The sequence below is a fragment of the Monodelphis domestica genome, chromosome 1 (genome assembly GCF_027887165.1).
Source record: "Monodelphis domestica isolate mMonDom1 chromosome 1, mMonDom1.pri, whole genome shotgun sequence".
Classification (NCBI taxonomy): Eukaryota; Metazoa; Chordata; class Mammalia; order Didelphimorphia; family Didelphidae; genus Monodelphis; species Monodelphis domestica.
In genome coordinates, this window is record NC_077227.1 from 612,236,083 (window position 1) to 612,252,922 (window position 16,840).

The 16,840-nt window shown below is 36.6% G+C and overlaps 1 protein-coding gene across 2 annotated transcripts in view; it reads right to left on the reverse strand.

Annotated features, from left to right (window-relative positions):
* SLC24A3 (solute carrier family 24 member 3) overlaps positions 1–16,840 on the reverse strand; it is a 762,044-nt gene that overhangs the window by 119,243 nt on the left and 625,961 nt on the right. The window lies entirely within an intron of this gene.

A 16,840-nucleotide genomic window follows, 5' to 3' on the forward strand; every position in this document is an offset into this window, starting at 1 on the left:
GTGTATTGGCTCCAAGGCAGAAGAGTGGTAAGGGCTAGGCTAGGCAATGGGGGTTAAGTGACTTGCCCAGGGTCACATAGATGGGAAGTGTCTGAGGTCAGATTTGAACCTAGGACCTTCCATCTCTAGACCTGACTCTCAATCCACTGAGCCACCCAGCTGCCCCAAATTTAAATAGAATTTAAAATATTTTCCACCAGACTTGATCAATCCATAAACATCTTGTATTCTTAATGAGTAGAGGACATGGAGTGAGAAGGAAGAGAATTTGGAGCTAAAAATAATATGAAATTAAATTAAAATAAACCTTCTGCAGTCTAAAAAAACCTACTAGATATTAAGTAAGCAACCACATTATGTATGAGGAATAAAAAAAAAAGCAGTATAGGATATGTACCCTCCCTTTAGGGAACAGACAAATTCAGTTGGAGACACATGATTGATAAACACAATCAGTAAACCACAGAAGGTTAAGGGCTAAATTGAGTGGTATAGAAAAAAAAAGTTGGTCTGGGACTTCAGAAAAGGGGGAGATCTATGAGGGTCTGATGTAATCAGAGAAAGTTTATGGAAGAGAGGAAAATCTGTAATTTCACTGTTATGAGCATTCTGTTAATTGACGCAGTTAGCAATCCCTCCAAGCTTTAGTAGACAGTCTTTTAAATCCTCTGGCGGTCAGACTTCTAGAAATGAATCTCTTAGAACTTTACCAGATGACAGATACACTGTTCATTTCTGGACATGTTATCAAATTCTTTCTAGTTTGGTAGTGTTGGATGTGGAGTAGAATACTTGGGTTTGAAGCCTAACTCTGAAACTGGGCAACAATGACTAAATCAATCTATTCCTTAGATTCTTTATCTCTAAAACCAGGATTTCAGTCATTTTCAGTCATCTCTAATTTTATATGACACCATTTCAGATTTTCTTGGCAATGATACTGGAGTGGTTTGCCACTTCCTTCTCCAATTTCACTTTTTAGATGAAAAAATTGAGGCAAACAGGGTTAATTTTGTTCAGGGTCACATAGCTTTTAAGTGTCTGAGATCATATTTTAATTCAGAAAGATGAATAAGCCCTGCACCCAATTTACTGTGCCACCTAGTTGCCCCTGACCAAATAACCATTAAGCTATGATCTCATGACATGCAGAACTGGTGCTCTGTAGACATAGCCAACATCATCATCTCTGTACCATGATGAAACAAAATACTAGGACTCTAGTGGATGAGGACTGGAGATATAATCCATATATGTTAGCCCCATCAATATTCATTGGAAAAGAATGGAGGAAGCTTTTAATTCAATTTCTATTTGGCAGAGCAGGCTGTTTTGTGTAAGTTTTTGGCAGAGCTGGGTGATTTGGATGGTCTAGTTGAAAGAATGTTGATTAGATTGGGAATCAGGAAACAGGCATTCTGGGTTAGGTTTTGCTATTAATTAACCATATGATCTTGGTCACTTCAATTCTCTGGGTGTCAGTAAATAAGTTTTTCTTAAGTGCCCAGTACTGTATGAAGCACAATGGATGCAAAGGAAAACAAAGTTTTAAAAAATTAAGATGTGGAACTAAATAGTCTCTAAGGTTCCTTCCAGCTCTATGATTCCATACAGAACTGCTATGCTAGCTGTTTTTATTAAGCAGACAGGGTGTTCCCACAATGCTACTGCTTTTAGGTAGCTTCTTGGAAAAACTACCATGACTTGTTTGGTAGAACACTTCTCAAATTGCGGGTAATCCACAGGCCACTAGGCTAGTAGAGCAGTTGCCCTTAGGAGTATTCTGATGCTGGTATTTGAGTGTGCTTGGGGATAAGCGAAAAAGGGACTGGCAGATGCCAACTTTTCCTAGGCAGATGTAATCAATCAGTTAATGAACATTTACTTATCAAGTGCTATGTCCAAGTTGCTGAAGAACCCAGTACAAAGAAGACAAAGATCCTATTCTCAAGGTATTTACATTCTTTAACAAAGTATTAGATAGGGGGCAGCTGGGTAGCTCAGTGGATTGAGAGCCAGGCCTAGAGATGGGAGGTCCTAGGTTCAAATCTGGCCTCAGCCACTTCCCAGCTGTGTGACCCTGAGCAAGTCACTTGACCCCCATTGCCTAGCCCTTACCACTCTTCTGCCTTGGAGCCAATATACAGTATTGACTCCAAGACGGAAGGTAAGGGTTTTAATTAAAAAAAAAAAAAACAAAGTATTAGATTTGGGGTCAAGGGATCCTGCCTTCTATCCTACTAGAAGTTTGACTAGGGGCAAGTCATTTAGTCTATCTGGGATCATTTGCAAATGAGTAAATTTGTTCTCAATCCTCATTTGCAAAATGGCAGTAATAGTAATTGCAAGGAAAATGTTTTGTGAATCTTCAAGTCTATGGGAATGCAAATGAGGTTGTTGTCTATAATAGACAAATGTTTCATAAAAGATGGAGACTGCTTATTTTGAACTAAATTCAGGATGAACTGTATTGGCCTGAGAAAGGGAATAGCAAATTGGCAAGCCCCTTTTCTTCATCTTCCCTTCTCAATTCTCCTATCCACTCTGGGTTGCAAGGCACAGCACAGTTGGAAAACTGGGTCAATGATTCTGATTACTCTGATAGTTCATGAAGAACAGAGCTGCCAAAAGCTCGTTGGATTCAAATAATGTGAAAGATACAGTTGAAATAGAAACATAAATGAATAATTAGGTTAATGCCTTTCCATTAATGGGTACTTCCATTTGCTATGTAGATAAGGGAGGTATTTTCTGCTGCTAATTTTACCTGATTTCTTTTCTTATTCATGACCAAATGGCACTAGTAAATGTTTGAGGAGGAAGTAGGATGTAACAGAAAATGGGCTCAACTTGGAGGCTGAGAAGTGGGGCTTCTAATAATGTCTCTGAAACTTATTAGCTGGGTGACCAAAGGTAAGTAATGAGCCTCAGTTTCCTCATATATAAAACTATACCTGATACCTGAAGCTCCTATAACCACAATAAGTTGTTGTGGGGAGTGAATGATATAATGTAAACTTTCAAGAATCATACCGAGTATCCCAATAGTATGAAAATGGAAATGCTAAGACTTTCAGGACATTGCATGAATGTCAGTTATTATTTCCAAGGAGGAGGATGAAGTTGCAGAAGTAATGCTTATGGCAAATACAAAACACCTTTTAGAATAAAATACAGGTATCCCTTCTGCATCTCCAGGTTGGGGGCAATATGGAAAATCTGTATAAAATTTTTTGGCCCTTTTTTCCTAACAGAGAAGTCTGAATATTTTCTTTATGGGGTGTTCACAATACCTTGTTGTAAAATTTGGATTATTTGGTCATAAGCTATATGTAGGTCAATGTTTAGATATTTCTGTATTTCTAGCTTTGGGTGGCCTCTGCTGGCTTTAGTGTTCTTTTTGTATATATTAACTTCCTATTAATTTTAACTTAAAAAAGAAATTGTGTATATTTATGGTATGAAAAGATAAAATATGTTGATATCATATAATACTATACATACAGTTTATACATTTCTGAGTTTTTAAACTTTTTTTTCTGTGCCATCTGCTGGTTTTTGTGTGTTGTCTGTGGCTTCCACAAAACTCCCTCAAAATTCCTATTTAATTTCTTATGCCAACCCATGATATATTGAAACTTTGAAGAAAGATATAATATGGAAGGGATATCTGTATTTTTCCTAATTTTATTTTAAACCATTAGACTCTAAGGATAGGACCTTTGTTTTTTAGTCATTTGATTGGAGTGTAAGTGTATAGTAGTTCAGAGACTACTTTCAGTAAATACATAACCAGTTTATTAGCTGTCATAGAGGGATAGTTATCTGTTACAGGGAGGAGTTTAAGCATACTAAAAAAAAACCCAACAAACCCTCAGATCCTTGAAATACTGAAGATTTTGAATTGAATACTGCTTAAATTAGAGGGAAAAACCACACCTACACTAGAGGATAGTGGGTGGCAACCTGGAAAAATCACAGAACCACTAAAATAGTCAACAAAACCAAATCTTTAATCAGGTAAGAGAAAGGTCCTTAAATATTGGCTGACATACAGATCCCAGTGCTAAGGAGTGAAACCCTCTGGGCTCTGGGAACAGTATCTCTGAGAGAATCACCACTAGATGATTCTCCAAAGAAGAACAGAACTTGGGAATTTATATACGTTTTGGTGAACTAAGGACAGGGAACTATGATTGATTGGCTTTACAATGGCTATAAGGAAATGAGAAGTCCAAGAAAATGATCCAATAGGAGAAACTAGGACAAAAAGGATATTTGACATTTGCTTATGTCTGCTAGTTCCACCTAAACTGGAATCATTAAGTACTTTAAGGTCTACTGTTCAGCCTGAAACAAGGTCAGTCTGGGACCTCCATTGAGGTATTTTTCCAAGGGAAAGGAGCAAACTTCGGGTTCCCCAATTTCATGTTGACATGGGAAAAGCACTGGATCTGAAGTCAGAGGATTTGTGTATAAGTCTAGAAATTGTTATTTACTATGTGATCTCTGACAAGTTCTTTAACATTTCAGGACCTGATCTGAAAAAGATGAGGCGGTCAATTATTTTTTATCTATAGAATAAAAGAGTTGGGCTAGATGACCTTTTATGATTATATTTTCAAAGATCAGAAACATTTTGAAATCAAGAGAGAAAAGCTGGAATTCCAGGGGAAGTAAGTCAAAAGGGAATGGAAAGTTCTCAAGAATGAAATTAGGAACTAAGAAAGATAATATGGATAAGAGAGATACAGACTTGTTCTGCTTGATTCCAAAGGGAAGAACTGGGAACAATAGGTGGACTTTGCAAAGAGGCAAAGTTAAAGTTGCTCTAAGAAAAAAACTTATTCAGAAGTAGAAAGTTTCTTCCTTGGGAAGGTAGTGAAGCACAGAATCCCTCAGCCTTTGCTTCCCTTCACTGGGAGTCTTTAAACAAAGGCTGTACAATATTTATTGGGTATGTTTTAGAGAGGATTCTTGTTCAGATACAGGTTGGACTAGGTGTTCTCTCAGGTATGCCCTGATTCTGAGGAGTTCTGTGCCCCTGTGACTAGATGTCCTTTTAATATTCCTTACAGTTCTAAATCCATGATCCTATTTTTTCTGAAGGATCATTTTTCTTTTTTTTGCCCATTTATTTTATTTTCTAACCTCATAAGTAAAAAAAAAAAAACAGAAGAAAATATAGCACAAATTTTCTGTCTGAAAAGTACATTTTAAACTCAAAGTGATCAAATTTAGGGTATATAATACCCTCTCGCTCTCTCTCTCCCTCTCTTTCCCATCTCCCTCTCTCTCCTTAATAAATATTACCTCTCCCCCATTTTGCCACCTTTTAGAAGCACCATGAGTAAAAATTGAGTAAGCTTTGAGTATGGTCACAACAAGAGACTGTATGTCAATAATTTATGCTGTTAATCATTTAATCTAGCTAGTTTTGGAGACACCACAGAAACACTTGCTATCATCTAATGATCCCTTGTCCTACCCCAACCAACTCATGAAAAGAGTATGATTAGGCTTAGAGGCCAAATGTTCTGTGCCCATGGATGGCATACCTATACCAATGAAATGATGAATCCCTGAAATACTGATATCAACTTAGTTTATGATGTCTAAAATACTCATCAAATTCCAGGACTATTTCCATGATTATAGTTTATACTTGGAAAAACCAATTTCTCTGAAGAGCAGAGCATGGTATTTATTAAATGTAAGGGTGATTTTTATGCTTTGGAAAGGAATAGCTTCACTGGAAAGATCAAAGAATCATATGTCAAATGTTAATGTTGTCTGTAACTATGCTTTTTGAATGCATGAAATGGAGAGATTAGAACTATTATACTATGAAAGTTCCCTTCAACAAAAACCATATATTTTTAAATTAAAAAAAATTTCCATGGTTACATAATTTATATTGTCTATCTCCCCTATTTCTTCCCCCCCTCCCAGAATTGACAGCAATTCCACTGGGCTATATGTATATTATCATTCAAAACACATTTCCACAAATTTATTTTTGTAATAGATAATCTTTTAAAACAAAAACCCCAAATCATGTACCCATTTAACCAAGTGAAAAATCATGTTTTCTTCTGAATTTCTATTCACACAGTTCTTTCTCTAAATGTGGATAGCATTCTTTCTCCTAAGTTCCTCAGAATTGTTGTGGATCATTGCATTGCTATTAGCATAGTCTATTACATTTGATCCTCCCACAATGTTTCATTTATTATGTATAATGTTCTACTGGAATTTAGAACATTTTTTTCATATGATTATTGATAGTTTTTATTTATTCATCTGGAAACTGCCTATTCATTTCCCTTGACCATTTGTCAATTGGGGAATGATTTGATTTCTTATAAATTCAACTTACTTCTTTATATATTTGAGAAAGTAGACCTTTGTCAGAGAGTTTAGTTATAAATGCCCCTCCCCAGTTTGTTGATTCCTTTCTAATCTTAGTTGCATTGGTTTTGTTTGCATAAAACCTTTTTAATTTAATATAATCAAAATTATACATTTTGTTTTATAATGTTCTCCATCTCTTATTTGGTCTTAAATTCTTTCCTTCTCCATAGTTCTGACAGGCATACTATTCCATGCTCAACTAATTTACTTATAATATCACTCTTTCTGTTTAAGTCATACACCCATTTTGAACTTATCTTGGGTTGGGGGTGAGATATTGACCTAAACCTAATTTTTGTCACATTGTTTTTCAATTTTCCCAGCAGTTTTTGTCAAACATTGAGTTCCTATCCCAAAAGCTGGGGTCTTTGGGTTTATCAAACACTAGACTGCTGAGGTCATTTACCCTTATTCCATTGATCTTCCCTTCTTTTTCTTAACCAGTACCATATTGTTTTGATGATAACTGTTTTAGAGTATTATTTAAGATCTGGTACTGGTAGGCCACCATCCTTTACATTTTTTTTTCATTAGATACCTTGATATTCTTGGTCTTTTGTTCTTCCAGATGAATTTTGTTATTATTTTTTCTAGTTAAAAATTCTCTACCTATTTATTCTATATTTCAGAGATGAATGCTTTGACCATTTGTTGTATTGTTTCAGTTTATCCAACTTTGTGATTCTATTTGGGGTTTTCTTGGCAGAAATGCTGGTGGTTTGCTATTTCCTTCTCTAGATCATTTTACAGATAAGGAACCGAGGCTAACAGGGTTAAGTGACATGCCCAGGATTACAAAACTAGTAAGTGTCTGAGGACAGATTTGAACTCAAAAAGATGACTTTTTCTGATTCCAGGCCTGGAAATTTATCCACCAAGCCACCTAGCTGCTTTAGACATATTAGGTCATTAATAGGTACTGGTTTAATTGAATTGGACAGAAAGATCTTGTTAAAAGTTGTAAATGGTTATTGAAAAGTAAAATTGTCAATAACACAACAACTTTGGAAAAGTCGGAGGGGTTAAGGAAGATGGGCTAAGTTAAAAACTGGAAACTGAGAACCTATTACTGTATGGCTTGAATTGTGCTCCAGACAGAGATACATTTCACAGAGTGGGGAGAGGCATCTATAATCAGCTCTCAATCAATCCACAGGTTGGACTATCTGAGAGGTAACATGGCATAATGGACAGACAGTTAACCTTGAAGCCAGGTTCATATCCTGTCTCTGACAGTTAATAGTTGTGCAATTCTAGACTAATCACTAAATCTCTAAGTGCTTGAGGCAATGCTTTAAGATTACAAATTGGTAGATGGAAGTTTTTCCTTAGGAGAAACTGGACCCCATCAATTATCTCCTAGGCTGTTCCCTTGTACTAGCCATTTTTTCCCTTTTTCCTCTTTTTGACCCCTTGGTGAACAAATTCAACTTTATACTGCCCTCTTCTCTTTAATTACTAGTGCCCCAAACCTCATCCCATGATTCCATTGAAACTGGTTTCCCCAACTCTATCAATTATCTCTTAGTTGTCAACTCCATCCTTTCCCTTAACTTCTTTGCAGTTTTTGACATTCTTCCTAGATAATCTCTTTTCTCTAGGTTTCAATGAAATGAGAAGGTGGGGAACCAAATTGTAAGTGGGGAAGAAGAGACTGGGGAGAGAGAGAAAATGCAGACACTAATTATATATGGCCTTTTCAAGGAGCTTAGCTACAAAAAGCAGGAGAGATATAAGTTGACAGTTAATGGGGATGGAAAAATCAAGTAAGAGTTTTTTCAGGATGGGAGAAAAATGGGCATGTTCTTAGGCAGTACTACTTTTCCTATTTCAGTAGAAGGCATACCAGCCTCCAATCCCTCAGGTTTGAAACATAAGAATTATCTTGAGTTTTCAAGCTCTCTTAACCCCCACATAAAATCCTTTGCCCAGGTCTATTGACTTCACCTTTGCAATATTTCTTGAATATTCCTCCTCTCCTCTGACACTAACACAAGTGTATTGCAAGTCCTCACCACTTCACATTTAGACTATTGCAATAATCTGCTGGTGAGTCTGCCTGTCTCAAGTCTCTCTCTCCACTTCAATCTATACTCCATTCAACCCCAAAAATGATTTTCCTAAAGCACAGCTCTGACCATGTCATCCCTTACTCAATAAACTCCAGTGGTTCCTTTTTTTTTCCTCCAGGATCAAATACAAATGTTCAGTGTGGCATTCAAAGCCCATAATAACTTAGTCCCATCTCACCTTTCTAGTCTTTTTATTCTTCTCAGTATGTACTCTTTTATCCAATGGCATTGGCCTCCCTGCTGCTCCTCAAACAAGATACTCCATCTCTTACTCTGGGCATTTTTTGGCTGTTTTTTATGACTGCAATGTTCTCCCTCCTTAGTTCTACTTACAGACTTCATTCTATCCTTTAATTCATAACTAAAATTCTATCTTTTACCAAAACCTTGCCTAATCCCTCTTAATTCTACTGCTTTGCTTCTGTTAATTATGCTATATTTATCTTATATATATACACACACATATATAGCTTACTTTGTATATATTTGTTTATAGGTTGCCTCTTCTTTTAGATTATAAACTTCTTGCAGGCAAGAATTGTCTTTTACCTCTTTGTTGGTATCCCCTATGCTTAGCAAAGTGCCTGGCACATAGTAGGTGCTTAATAAATATTGATTGACTGATAATTTTTTTTTTTTTGTGGGAGAAGACTAGACCTCTATCAAATCACAAATCTATCTCTACATTTCCCATTCACTGTACCAAATATGCTCGGCACTGGGCATACAAAGTAAGAAGTTAAAAAATATCTGCCTGTCCTCATGGAGTTTACCTTTCATCTGTGAAACAAAACAAATGTAAATATGAAGTATTTGCAAAGTTATTAATAGCTGGAGGGATAAGGAAAACCCTCTCCCAGATGTTTGCTGTTGGGCTGAGTTTTGAAGGGAGGTGAGTAGCCTTAGAGGCAGTAGTAAAGAGGAAGTGTAGTCCAGACATGGTAGATAGTCTACGCAAAGGAGATAGGGCAGTGATGGTGAACCTATGGCATGGGTGCCAAAGATGGCATGCAGAGCACTCTGTGGGCATGAGGTGGCACCCTCTTCCTGTCACCCTCAACCTCTTACCCTTGGTTTATTAATAGAAAGTCAGAGGGACTCAAGTGGAGCTGCTCTATTCCCCCTCTCCACTGTGCCTGAGGACATTTTTTCACTTCATTGGCCCCTCCTCTGAGCAAACCAATGGGAGCACCTTCTCCCTCCCCTATGTGGGGTAACTGGTGGGCAGGGCGCACCTTGCTCTTGGTGGGGAGAAGGGCACAGCACTCAGTCTGGGGGGCTTTTGTTGGGGCATGGCTTGGCACTTAGTCTCTGAAAGGTTTGCTAACACTGAGATAGGGGATGAAATACTGTGTATGGTGTATAGTGCAGAGTAATGTGTAGTAAGTTGAGAAAGGTAGGCTGCGCTTAGATTGCAAAAGGGTTTTCAATGCCAGAGCATTTTCATTTTATTTTAGAGGCAGTAGGGAGTGTCTAGAGCTTTCTGAGTAGACAAGTGATGTGGTCAGACCTAATATTTAGGACTACCACTTTGGCAGCTCTGTGGAGGATGAAAGGGGGAGGAGAGGGACAGAAGGGAAGGAGGCAAATTAGGGAATACTGCAACAGCCAAAATGAGTGGTTATGCTCCTCAAACTAGGGTCAGTTATGGTCCTTCACATGGAGAAAAGGAGATGTGCAAGAAATGTGAGAGTAAACTTTAAAGACTAGACACTTGATTGGATATATTGAGGAATGAGGGAGAGTGAAGGGTGAAGAATGAATGTTTATTGTGGTGTCCTTGACTAAAATTGAGAAACTGGAAAAAGGCATAGCTTTGGGTGGAAAGATACCAGTTTTGGTTTTGGACCAAAGTTTGGGTTTGTAATTAGCAGGACTGCTAATTAATTTATTCAATGATAAATAAGTAAAAAAAACAACTAGGAAAGCTTTTGGTGGCAAAACATGGTTGAATTTTCATGATTTTCTACCATATTAGTGTTTTTAGACATAAATTTAAGAAACTAGGTTACAGTATTTCCATGGGTTTGCAACTGGAATAGCCTGCTCCTTTTGGAACCAAAATGTTTTATTTCAGAGGGCATTATATCAAGCCATTGGGTTGATTCCATTAATCAACTTGTTATAAGGGTTTTACATTAAACAGGTAGATCTTTAATTGTTGCAGGAGATAGCATTCAATGACAAGTATTATCCAAAAAATTGCTAAGGATGGTGATTTCATAGAAACTCTCACTAAGGGAGCCCCTCTACCAACACAAATTGCAATCCATGTATGATTGAGCAAATAAATTTCAGGGTTTAGAAGTTCCTTAGTTGCCCAAGGTCATGGTAATTATTAGAGGCAGAATTTGATACTGGTTTCTTGACTTGATAAAGCTTAGCACTTTCTCCATTCTGCCAAGTTGCCTTATCATATACAAGGGTGGAGAGAAAATGAATTTTATTTAACACCTTATAAAACTACTGAAAGGGTAGCTAGGTGTCATAGTGGATAGAGCAACGAGTCAGGAAGACTCCTCTTACTGAGTTCAAGTATGGCTTCAAAAATTAGCTTTTCATCCTGGAAAAGTCATTTCACCCTGCTTACCTCAGTTTTCTCATCTGTAAAATGACCTGGATAAGGAAATGCTAACCACTCTAGTATCTTTACCAAGAAAACCCCAAATAGTGTCAAAAAGAGTTAATCACAACTGAACAAAAACAACAAACTGTTGAAAGTAAAAAAGTCATATGGTTAGTTGTATGGGAAATGGAGAAGTAGGAGTTGGAGATTAGGCAGCTTGGGTGGATCAGTAGATAGCATGTTGGATCTAGAGTCATGAAACCCTAAGTTCAAATTAGAACTCAGATATCTATAAATGGTATAATTCTGGGCAAGTTACTTAACCTCTCTGTCTGTCCTGGTTTTCCCATCTGTAGAATGGGGAAAATAATAGCACCCACTTCCTAGGATTATTGTGCAAATAAAATGAGATTATATTTCTAAAATATTATTTGTAAATTTAAAGTAAAATTTAAGTTACTATATAAATGATAGCTATTATCATTGTTGTTACAGTCATTAGTGGTACTATAAGTAGTAAATAACTTTGTCTTTGATTTTATTAGTTATTGTTTCTGATGGTGTGCATTAAAAAGAGTCACACTTTGTAGACTGATTATTGTAGTTGCTTAGTTATGCCAGTTATCTTTGGCCTCTAACAATTCCAGGGATCCTTCAAAATTGAAGTGCCATCTTGTATCTTTCTCTTTCATTTCTAGAACTCATTTTATATATTTTATTTTAAATATAATTATCATCTATATGCTCAGGTTAGTTTGTTTCCATTTTTGAACCTGGAGTCTTGGACCTGGGGTCAGGAATACTTGAGTTCAAATTCAGCCTCTGACACTTAATGGCTATATGACCCTAGGCAAGTCTTTTACTTTTTGTCTGCCTCAGTTTTCTCATCTGTAAGATGAAGCAAATAAAATAGTGTTTATCTCCCAAGGTTGTTGTGAAGGTTGAATGGGATTCCATTTGTCAAAGTACTTTGGAAATCTTAAAATGCTATATAAATGCTTGTATTATTATTACTATTATTATTGTTACTCATTTTCTAAGAGATTTCTTGAATAAATCCTGTTTTAAAAGGAGAAAATAATCACACTCCAAAAAGAAAACCAATCTCCTTTTCACACAATGCTTAATGAGTAATCCTTGTAATTCTGGTCTTTTCCAGGAGGCTGAAATAAATTTGTCAGGGAATTATAGGGAGGTTCCTGTTTGTTTTATTTGTACCATCTTGGCATTTCCTTCATATTTTAATGGACTCAAATACTTTCCATTCTAGAGTGTTTTTACTTTTGGCTACTGTAGCAGACAGCACACTGTAACAGTTACATGGAATAAAACATAAAACTACCAACATCTCAAAGAAATGTTGACATCTCACATAAATTTTTTGGGAAAGAGATTCAAAGAATCATAGCATAAAGTCTGTTTCTTTCCTCAGAGATGCTGTTCTAGCCAAACTAATCTAACTAGAAGTTCCCCCAATTGTAGGTCTTCAAGCAAAGGTAGATCACTCTTTGTTAAATAATTTTGCCAAGGAAATTCTGGTTCAGAAATAAGTTGACACAGTATTGTCTTGGAGGTGTCTTCCAACAATGAAATGTCTTTGGACCAGGTACTGGTGCAGCAATCCTTCTCCTGGGCTCTCTCCCTGTCATGATCTCTCAAGGGTCAGTTCCTGGTGCTACTGCTTACTTCAGAGTCCTGGATCAATCCAGTTCTATGTTCTCTTCCTCCTCAAATTATCTTCCACTTATTTATCTATGTACATGTTGTATCTCCCAGCAAAGTGTAAGCTCCCTGAGGGCAGAGGCTATTTTGGTTTATTTTTTAGGCCTAGCACAGTGTTTTGTACAGAGTAAGCCATCAACCACTATTTGTTTGATGAAGTGAATTGAATCTTTGCCAAAGATAAAATTTCTGCTGTCAAATTCTTTTCTTGGGAAGCATGGCTGGAACTTTGCATTTATGATCATAGATCTAGAACTAGAAGGGACCCAAGAACTTCATCTAATTCAACTCTCTCATTTTACAAATAAGTAAACTGAGGTCCAGATTAAGTGATTTACCTAAGATCACTCAGGTGGGAATAGGCAAAGGCAAGATTTGAACCTTAGTCCTCTAACTCCAAAGCTAGCATTCTTGCTACCGATCCATAGCTCTTATTAGTTTTTGGGAGATCTGGCACTATTACGGATAGGAGACTGACTTGATTTTTCTACCCATATCTTCTAGCCATCTACTATGCCCCTAGTAAAATGCTATCCCCCTAGCATTTAACAAATTTTATTATCACAACACTGGGAAGTAGGTACTATTATTATCCCTGTTTTGTAGCAGAGGAGAATGAGGTAGAAGTAAAGTGACTTGCACATGTAATAGTAGAATTATAGAGATAAGTAAGTTTTAAGAGAAGTTTAAGGTTATCTTTAAGGTGGGCACATGCTAGGAACTTTGGAGAGAGGATTCTGGAATACATCAGGCAGAGGAGGAAGAGATTGGAAGGTACAACTGGCACATCCTTTCCAAGCTATGAGAAAGAGCTGCTTCTATGAGTTTTCCTACCTCAAGCCTTTGGTGGATGAAGGGAAACCTTCAAACAATTTTCTTGAATTTCCTGTTTAGCTGGTAAACATCCTGGAGAAGAATTATCCCTGTGGTGTGTGTCAACTTGCCTGGTGTTTTTACCTTGAAATCCTGACTCTTGGGCTCTGAGGATTTTCCTCAGGGTTCAGACCCAGCTGGGTGGACTCAGCCATCTTGGGTCTACTATTAGCACAGTTTGGGGACAACTTTGGGATAAATAACTGAATCAGAGTCTGAGGATTATAGTCAGGTAGATCAGTCAGATTTCGGGAACATTTAGCCAGAAATAGGGAGCTGATAGCAAGCTTGAAGACCAGAAGCTTTCATCTTGTGATGAACTTTGTTTTTGGGTGTGAGTTAAGAAAATTAGAGCTAGGGAAACTCTTTTTCCTAATCCTCACTTCCTAACCTTGATCTACAATAAAATAAGATAATGTTTCTCCATATAACATCATCTCTAGGGCTTTTGTGTGCTACTGGCCCATCAAGGAAAACCTGCTTTCCTCTCATAGATAGGGAGCTGAAATACCCAGAGACCATAACTGGGTATCTAGGCAGCTCTCTAAGGTGAATCAGACCATCTATCCAACTTGGTCTCTTATTTAGGGACATCCACCTTGGTCTCTCAAGTAGGGATCTTTTTTTTTTTTTTTCCACACAGGCCACATAGCTAGAAAATGTCTGAGGCTTGAATTTGAACTGGTCTTCTTGACTCTTGGTCTGGTAGCACCCTATCCACTGAACCACCTAGCTTTTTATTATAAAGAGATCAAGGACAAATAAACAAATAGATATTTAAAAATGGTTTCAGGGATCATCTATTGGAGCAGTAAAGATGAGTAATATCAATTAACATCTATATAGTGCTTTAAGGATGGCAAATAGATTTTTCCTTTTCAAAAATTATGTATTCATTTATTTGTTACATTAAAATACCCAATTAACTCCTTCCCTCTCTCCTTATCTTTGTCCTATTAAAGAAGGCATCGTGTGACAAAAAGATTTATTTAAATATAAAACTATGCCTTACTTTTTCTATTGATCAGTTCTTTCTTTGGAGGTAGAAATACACATCATTCTTTAAACAATATTTCTATTGCTGTATATAATGTTCTCTTCTTCATAACAATCATGGGAAGTTAAGTGTTATTATTGTCTCCACTTTATAGATCAGGAAATTGAGGCAGGCAGAAGTTTAAGCAATTTACTGAGGGTCACATAGCTAGTAAATAGCTGAGGCAGAATTTGAACTTAAGTCTTCTTGACTCTGGTCCAGAGCTCCATCAAACATAATCTTCCACACCATTTCATTCTACAAGCCTGCTATTATCTTACATATAACCCCTACTAGTCTAAATTTGATTTATTATAAACACAACACAGCTTGATTTTTAAAAAAGAAATTTGTCCTTGATAGTTCTCTTTTTAAAGAAAAATAATGGGCTGTTGGAGCAGCTAAGTGGATCAGTGGATAAAGAGTCAGGCTTAGAATTGGAAGGACTTTGCTTCATATCTGGCCTCTGGCACTTTCTGGCTTTGTGTCCCTGGGCAGGTCACTTAACCACATTTGCCTAGCGTTTGCCCTTTTGTTACTAAGAAAATAAGAGTTACCAAAAAAAAAGTAATGGGTTCCAAAACTTCTTTATGGGATTATTTGGAGAGTGAGAGTTATTTTAAGAAGACTTTCAATTTAGAAAAGAAAAAAAGCAATTGCTACATGTATATGACTGTAAGAGGCAACATGGCTTGGTAGATGGAGAACTGGATTGGGAGGCAGAAAGATGAACCTGAATTTCCCTTTTGACATTTATTGTGTAGACTTCAGGCACCAGCCTAAGATTCACTTACTTCAGACGGGGGTATAATCTATGTTGGTAGAGGAAATAAAGGATCTTCAGTATTGATTAATGCATAGGATGACATACTACCTCTTGGAATATGGAGGTTCCTTTGTTTCTAGTTGCTCCAATTTCCTATATCTTGATTATTTTACTTAATACTAATACCATAATCAGAGAATATTAAAGCTGGAAATAACCTCTATGGGCATCTACCCTAATCTTTTTACTTTACAAATGAGGAAACTGAGGCTATGGGGATTAAATAACTTGCCGAGATTCACATACAGTTCATAGTTGGGGCTCTGCCCTGGGCTTTCTGACATCCAGCTCAGGGGTTTTATCACTATATAAAATTATTTCCTCTCATAACTCACTTTCATATAATGCTTTATAGTTTATAGCAGAGGTCATCAAACTATTGCCGGAGGGCCCACTATTTAAGAATGGTTTTTATATTTTAAAATACAATAAATGCCATGCAAGGAATAGAAAGTCTGAAAGCAAACTGAAACATACTTTACTTTATTTCCTCCATTAATTTTTCTGAAGAGTAAGCAATCTGTGTCATATTTCACAACATGATGAACATAGAAATATGTCACATGATAATATATGTGTAACCTATATCATATTACTGGCCTTCTTGAAGAGGAGGGATGGCAGAAAGAGAGGGAGAGAGATCATGGATTGTAAAATATCAGAAAACAAATATTAAGAAATTATATTGATGGGGTAGCTGGGTGGCTCAGTGAATTTAGAGCCAGGCCAAGAGATGGGAGATCCTAGGTTCAAATCTAGCTTCAGACAGTTCTTAGCTATGTGACCCTTAACCCCCATTGCCTACCCCTTACCTCTCTTCTGTCTTGGAACCAATACACAGTATTGATTCTAAGGTGAAAGGTAAAGTTTAAAAAAAAAAAGAAATTGTATTGACATAATCTGGAAAACTAAAAATAAAAATACAACAAAACTTTTATTTTAAAATGTTAAAAACCAGAAGGAGGGAGGGGAAGGAAGAAAGGAAGCAATTTAGATCTTATAATTTTGGGGAAAGTACATTAAAAATTATTACACATAATTGAGAAAATAAAATATTTTTTAAAAAGTTAAAAAATAAATAAAAGCATATTGTGATAAAAAATAAAATGTTCAAAAAAACCTTCTTAGCTCAGAGTGTACATAAACAGGCATAAGAATGGATTTTGACCTCCAGTAGTACGGGATGCAACTTCTGGTTTATAGAGAATATTAAATATATGTATTTTTTCTCCTTATTCCTTATAACAATACAGTGAAATGGGGAGGATAAACATTACTATTCTCATTTAAAAATGAGAGGACTGCTTCTAAGAGAGTTTAAAGGACTTTCC